Source organism: Theobroma cacao, chromosome 4 (genome assembly GCF_053813885.1).
Source record: "Theobroma cacao isolate CCN51 chromosome 4, ASM5381388v1, whole genome shotgun sequence".
Lineage (NCBI taxonomy): Eukaryota > Viridiplantae > Streptophyta > Magnoliopsida > Malvales > Malvaceae > Theobroma > Theobroma cacao.
The window spans coordinates 25460958-25469023 of NC_142642.1; the positions used below are offsets into that span (position 1 = coordinate 25460958).

Consider the following 8066-nt stretch of genomic DNA (forward strand, 5'->3'; position numbering starts at 1 on the left):
GTACATTAGCCCATCTATCATCCATATTTCTTTAAAATCTATAATTCATAATATTCAAATATAATTTCTTTAAAAATAATTCATAAAACCCAAGTATTTACTCATAATGGCATCATCGATTATAATATACATAAATAGTCTGACAAATGAATCTTAGCAATTCACATTAAGTATACATATACACATACAATGACCCTGATTGTCAGCGTAGTGACTCTAGGAGTGGGTGCTAATATTTATAGTGCGTTTGGTAGGGGGAATAGCATGCCATTTTGCATCTCTTGTTTGGTTGTCAAACAAGGTGAGGAATAAGAATTCCTCAAACTTGTCTTTGGGGTGGGAATGGCTAATACCCGTCCTCCCTTGGTATTATCTATTTCGTGACCAGGGGAATAGGTTTGAAATATCATTTGACTAAAATACCCTCAATTGATTAAGAAAATCCGACTCAGTCCCATATAAAACCTAATTTTTTTCTCTCTTTCTCCTTCCCTCATATTCCTCAACACTTTCAGTCGCCCTTCCCCAAGAAAGCATCTCCTCTCTCAGCCGGTCTTTGACCATCTTCCTCTTCTCTCTCGGTCGACCTTCCCCCATCTTCATTTCCTCTCTCAACCGGTCTTTCCCCGTCTTCCCTTCTCTCTCAATCAATATTCTTCCTCTCTCTCTCAGCCGTTATCTTAGCTGTGGGTCTTCCTCTCTCTCTCACCCGTCTTCCCCTCTCTCTCAGCAAGTTTACAACCGTCCTCCTCCACAGCTGCTGTCGTCCTTCGCTGTGGTGGCTCTATTGGCCAGATCGGTGCTTCATCAGCTAGATATAGCTAGGGCCAACGCCAAATTAGCTATCCAACGTCCGAAGAGAAAAAGGAAAGATGAGTAAAAAAATGAAAAATGAAAAAAATTAAAATAAAAATTATATCAATTAATAAATTATTAATTTTTAATGAAAATAGAAATTAAAAGATTAAAAAATAAAAAATAAAAATAGAGAAAAATACTCAAATAATGAAAGTAAAAATTATATAACTAATTTAATATAAATTATTTGATAATTTAATAATAAATTATTGATGTTTAATGAAAATGTAAATTAAAAGATTAAGACATGAAAAATACAAATAGAAAAAAATGATTCAAATTGTTAAAATTAAAAATCATACAACTAATTTAATAATAAATTATTCAATAATTTAATAATAAATTAAAAATATTAATAATTTATATTAATAATTATAATTATTTTTAGTAATTGGGATAAAATATAATTATGATGGATAATTGTCTTTTGGGATAAATGTGTATTTAAATGATAATAAGGATAATTTTATTTTTTAATGAAAATAAATGTTAATATGTTCAAGGGTATTTCTATCTTTTTATCACCTATTCCTTTCTTATTCTAATCTTATTTCTACAAACCAAACATTGCAATAAGTCATAATAGCAATTCCTATTCTATTCCATTCATAATACCAAACAAAGTAATAACTATTCTATTCTATTCCCACTTTATTCTATTCCCACAGAATAGCAATTCTATTCCATTCCTATCTATTCTGTAAACCAAATGTGCAATTAGTGGCATGGTGAACCTATTGAAAGATGAATAGGAGGGAGCACCTCGACCTAGGATCCAACTACCTTCAATCTTGAAACTAAAATATGAATTTGAAAAAAATGAGTATAAACTCAGTGAGTAAACATAAGAAGGGAACAAACAACCAATACTAAAAGTTTTTGAAAACATGATGCACTCGTTTTGAAAACAATGTAATTTTGTATGCCATAAACAAAACTCGATGACATGTTGTCTTTTAACTCGTTTAAAACATCTAAGAAAATCAGCTTTCAACATTCAATACAATCACATAATATTTTCTTAACTTTTTCATAGCATATATAAACATTTTTATAGCATATATAAACATCTCTATAGCGTATAAATATACAAACATACATGCAACCACCGGTCATCAGCTCTTGTGCACTTCCTACACGTATAAGGCAATATCATCATGTGCACTCCCTGCATGCACATTTCAATACCATCACACGCACTCCCGCCCACATCATTATTGACACCGTCACGTGCACTCCCACACCGCACACGCACGGTTATATTAATCAATTAACATTACATTTTAAAGAATAACACACATATCAACACATAACAAAAATCTTTGCATAGTATTATATCTCACATAATTCATTATTTTACTGGTCAAAACATAGTTGTACAATCCAACACTCAAAAAGAATAACATTATTCATTTTGCCAATAATTTAGGACATCTCTAGATTTCCAATACACACATGCCACAAATCAATTGGCAAATCAACATAACATTCCAAGTACATAACGCAGCACATTATTTATTCAACCACGTAAAATAATTACTTGTGAAAAGCTTGTTCCCGTGCATAATTTTAAAAGAAATCAACCAAGGATATTCAAATATTTTATTCAAACACATTTGCATTTGTTCAAAGCATTTTAAATGCAAGTTCACTCACCTTAACGATGCCACCTAACAAAATCTTAATTCAGGTAGTCTCGAAATACCGTTAAAACTTATATTTATCAACAAGCCATAACAACCTCCATCAAGTCATAATTTGAATTTAACAATTCTAATAAATATACACTATACAATCTACACTCTAACCCAACTTTTAACCTAGAATTCTAGTCTAATTCACAAACCCATTAAACTAATTGTTCAAGTTTGAAGTTTCTTTACCTTGGTGCTTGAATGTATAAAGATCAACCCAACCTTTTAGCCTTAAAATGAAGATTTGAAGCCAAAATCTAAGTGTTGTTGAAAGTGGAGTAGAAATTGAAAATAAAGGAAAGGAAGAGTGATTTTTCTTTTTCTCTCCTAGGGTTTAGATGTGCTGGAAATTGGGGTTGCAAGTTGCAGGTTTAGTGCCCAAGAACTAGGAGAAGAAAGAAGTAAGAAGAGAAAGGAAAGGAAAAGAAAATAAGGAAAGAAAATGAAAAAAATTGATATTTTTTGGTGAAGCATGCAAATGGCGTTGGGATGGATGAGGAAGAAGAAGAAAATATCTTGGTGGGGAGGATAAGGACGGTCATGGCTGAAAAAGAAAAGAGTAAAAGCTTCCTTGGGAAACTTTGACCAAGTTAATGGCAAAATTACTATTTTACCCTCTAAGGTTATTTCCTTTTTAATTAAGTCCTCCCAACATTCTTTTAATTCCAATTTTCTTCTATTATCTTCTTTTATACATGTACAAACGAAATATAAAGTTTGTATCCCAACGCGGTGTCACCATAATATTTAAAATATATTTTTATCAGCATTAGTTTTATTTAATAACAACGTGCGGACCCCACTAACTTCATTTTTCTTTGAAATTCTCTCGTTCTTCCTTTCCCCCACTTAGATTGACCATATACTCCTCCTTAATGAAAAAATTTCGACATCGATTAAAATATTAATATTTTAATATTATTTTATTAATAAAATATTATTTTATTCTAAAATTTTTCACTTGTCTCATTGGTATCCAAAATACTTTATTATGCTTCAATTCACTTCCGAATCACTTTTTATCTCGCAAATTCTTCTTTGATAAAATTATTATTATTTTATTATTATTTCCTCAAGTGCGAAATATTTTATCTTAAAATATTTTTTTCACCTTTCATCACTTTTAAACATTCTAATTAACTTCAATTAGCATCCGATAAGTTTTATTAGCCACCATATCAAAATATGAGACATTAGACCTTAGCTACCCCAGTCACCTCTCATGAAACCAGGTCTTGAATAACACACAACTTATCAGTAAACCATACACAACTTGTCTTTGAGCTAGTACGCTGACTCACTGAAATGAGGTTAAACCTGAAACTAGGAACACATAAAACATTTGTTAAAGTGAGAGAAGAGGTAAGTTTCACAGTCCCTATATAAAAACTAAGCCTCTAGCTTTATTTGGAAGCTGTACATAGCAATTGTATACTGGTTTAGCATAAACAAAATTATCCAAGGTCTAAGAAATATGGTCTGTTGCTCCTATATCTACTATCCAAGAATTATGCTTTATCATGAGACACATGACATTTTGATACTTGGATGGAAGATTATTTATAATGTTAAAAACAAGTATGACCAGAGATGATACTTGTAAATGCAAAGTTGACCAAATAATGTTTGTTGTTTTGTTGAGTGTTTATAGAACCATCTTTACCATTAGCAATACTAATACCATTCTCATTTAGAAAATCCACAAGCTTACTAACTTGTTGCTTTATGAGCGATATCTGAAACATGGTGCTATTTACAGCAGCCTCATTCTTTTGTGTGGATTATTTTTCTTCAATACCTGACACATTATTCATTGATTTTCCTATCTTGTAAGCATTTTTCCTTTATTGAACTAGAAATCCCTAGGGAAACCAATCAATCTGTAACATTTTTCCTTGAAATGACCTTTCTTATTACAATAAGAACAAATGACATCTTTCTTGAATTTTTTTCCTCTTATTTGACCTAAATACCATAACAGGCGATTCTAGGATTGGTTGGCCTTGTATCAGCAAATTTCTTTGTGTTTCTTCCCTTAGCACTAAGCTATAAACGTTCTCTAAGGTAGGTATAAGATCTAACAATATGATCTGTGACCTTATAGCAGAGTAAGAATCATTTAGACCATTTAAGAACCTAAAGACCATATCCTTCTAGTACTGGTTTGAGTACTTTTTGAAACAATTAGGATTGCACTTGCCACATTCACACTGTGGTAGTGGCCTATGGTTCCTCATCTCTTCCTGAATCCTTTTCAACTCTATGAAATACGTGTCTACAAATTTTGTTCCTTATGTGACATTTCCTAGAGTAAATTGTAGATTACAAAGTCTAGTATCATCAGGCTATGAGAAGTTCTGTCTCAACGTGCTCTATATTTCAACTGTTGAATCTATATAGAATATGGTTGAAGCTATTGATGGAGTAATTGACTCCAAAATCCAAGCTGCAATTAAATTGTTATATCTAATCCATGAATCAAACAATGGATCTGTGATAGTAGGTTTACTGATAGTGCCATTAAGGAAACCTAGCTTGTTCTTAATTGAAATGGCCAAGAGAAAAGACTTACTCCGTGAAATATAGTTATTTGTACTAAGCTTAGGAGTAATTATCACTAATCCAGGATGATCAGAATGGTGCAAATAATAAGGTGATTGTGGATCTTGAGCTGGTGAGATTATAGTCTTAGAAATTGTAGTTTTTTCCATCGAAACTAGAAACCTCAAACTCAAACCAATAAACTTAACAAATATTACACCAAATTGAAACTTGAATCAACTATAAACTAGAAGTAGATGATGAAAGATTCAGAATCCCTAACTTGAATCGTTCTGATACCATGATAAAATCGATATAGAGAAGTTAAAAGAGAGGATTGTGAAATGAACCAGTGAAGAATGAAATGAACTTTCTTGTATTAAAGCAGTTAGTACAAGTGTATTTATATATTGACAATAGCCAACTGGAATAAGCTATAACTCACATATGAAACTAACAATTTATTTTTTACTATACAATAAGAGAAACTAGTAAATTGTAACTCTATATTTACTCATCATATATAAATAGTACACATGTCTTTTTAACCTCTTACTCTTAACACAAGAAGTCTTGATGCTCTGTTCATACCAAATCTTTCTTCAATGTACAGGTACTCAAGGGCTTAACTATTCTTTAAATATCATCTTTAATGCTTAATAGTATGAAAAATATACACTACTAATGTAGCAAGTATAAATTCTTATTCTGCAATATGAAAAGAGAAAGGTAGTGCTGTAACTAGCAAAATGAGATATGGTTGCTCTAAGGAAATATAAATGAACCAACAAAGAAACCAAAAAATGCTTAACCTTACAACTGAGTCTAGGAGATTTCTTACATGTGTAGGAAACAGGAAAAACCTGTGATAAAGGCCGTCCTATGTGCAGTAATCTACAAGATTCCTTTTCTTTTTCATTTCTCTTTTATGGTTAAGACCCGTTATATATATTCTTGAATTTCGTTATGGCTTGGGTGGATTTGTTATTGCTACATGGAAGAAGAAACTATTGCCAACAAAATGAATGACACTATTCATGAAATTCTTCTTTCTAAGAAAATCCGAGTAAAGAAGATTGATGAAGTCCTTCATATTCTCGAAAATTGAGAAGATGAAATTATTAAAAAATGGGAGAACATTGTTTGTGGGAACTAATTCATGCAAGGTATCACGATCCTACATCATTAAGAAATGGGATGAGTCTTTGGTTTATAAATAAGGTTTTCTTCTACCTATCAATAATGTTTTTTTGGGTTGAAAATGTGGACTGTGATAAGTGATATCAAAACAGATCTAAATCTTTATTAATGTGAAACTCTTATGAGAGATACTAGGGTCAAGGTAGACCTAGACCAAGATGCAGTGATGTTGCACAATTTGGTGAAGTAAAATGTCACAAATCCCATATTAGTGAGAGATAAGGTTAGTCTTGCGATAGTGTAACGTATCTCACATTAGTAAGAGATGAAATAAGTCTTGGATTTATAAATAAGGATTTTCCTTCACCTATCAAGCATATTTTTTTGATTGAAAATGTGGACCTGTGACACAAGTCTTGTTGATAAACATTTCTTTAAACCCATTGAATATTGTTTGAATTGTAACATTTGTCTTGAGGTAAGATGCAACATGCCTTTAAACCCGATCTTGAGGTGAGGTGCATCATGCCTTTAAACCCTGTTGAATAATTGTCTTGAGGTAAGGTGTAACATGGCTTTAAACCAATTGAATATTGTTAAAATTACACCTCATAGATTTAAACCAGTTGAATATTGTTGAAATAGCATCTTTCTTGAGGCACCTCCAAACAAAAGGCTTAGTATCAATTTTGAAGTTTAGATTTGAGCATGGTAAATTCCACTTTTGTTATCAAGTTTAACTTCAATTCTCAATTAGTTCATGGTTGCTGTTTTAAGGTGCAACCTACCTTTAAACTAGTTGAATATTGTTGGAATCGCATCTGTCTTGAGGCACCTCCAAACAAAAAGCTTTGCATTTCAAAAGTATCGGTTTTGAAGTTCAAATTTGAGCATGGAGAATTTTCACTTTTGTTATCAAGTTCAGCTTTAATTCTCAGTTGATTCATGATTGGTTTGAATGGGTGGAGAAAGTGTTGAGGAATCTTGCTCATGTGAACACCCTCTTTATCATGAGAGTACTTAATATTGTATAAATCATATTTGAACTCCGTACTCGTAAAGAGAGAAGAATGGAGGTATGGCATGTTGTTCTTGAAAGGTGGAGTATCTTCTCTAATATTATGGTTATAGATTGGGAAGAGTTTACTTTCACTCTAGAGAATATACATGTCCTTATAAAGCTTCCTTATATAGGAAACATTTGTTCCACCAAACTCTTTGAAGAAAAGGAATGCCTTCAAAAAATTTTTCTTAATATACTCTAGAGTCAAGGCAAGACTTCGAAGGTTGCACTGTTCTCCAATAAAATAAGGCTATTCTGTAAGTTCAACAACAAGCTTGGTGAGAGTAGCTATCCTAAGTATCCAGACCATGAGCATGAATTAGTGGCATTATTGATCAGGTGGTTAGCTCAACATGTATTTTTTATATGTCTAGATGATGAGATTTCTCTTACAGTAATTCATTTTGCAATTAAAATCGTTAAAGGAATGAGCTTTCCTCTTGTACCACTCTATTTGAGCTCTCTATACAAGAGATTAGACTTGTACAAATTCAAGATTAAGGAATTAGCTAGTCAGTATAGAATTTTGACTTATGTAGATGCTTCCTTTATTCATGTGTTTATGGGAAAGGTTCAACGCTTGTGCTCTTATGCCTTGTGCATATCATCCGCTTATGTCTTCTTCCATGAATAATGTTTCATCAAGAGATAATTATAGGGCTTAGGCATGCATAATCAGGCTTCAAAGGGTAATATTATTAAGGTGATAAATGTAGCGAGAGAATTTAATCTAAGATATTATGTGTAAATCAACAATGGGTTTAGTGATA

At 32.0% G+C, this 8066-nt stretch overlaps 1 long non-coding RNA gene across 1 annotated transcript; it reads right to left on the reverse strand.

Moving 5' to 3' along the window:
* Nucleotides 1–498: 498 nt before the first annotated feature.
* On the reverse strand, nt 499–2083 carry LOC108661668 (uncharacterized). Its single transcript, XR_001927441.2, has 2 exons — nt 1958–2083; nt 499–842 (listed from the first exon to the last, which is right to left on the reverse strand). It is a non-coding gene; the product is annotated as an uncharacterized LOC108661668 (long non-coding RNA).
* Between the last annotated feature and the right edge of the window lie 5983 nt (nt 2084–8066).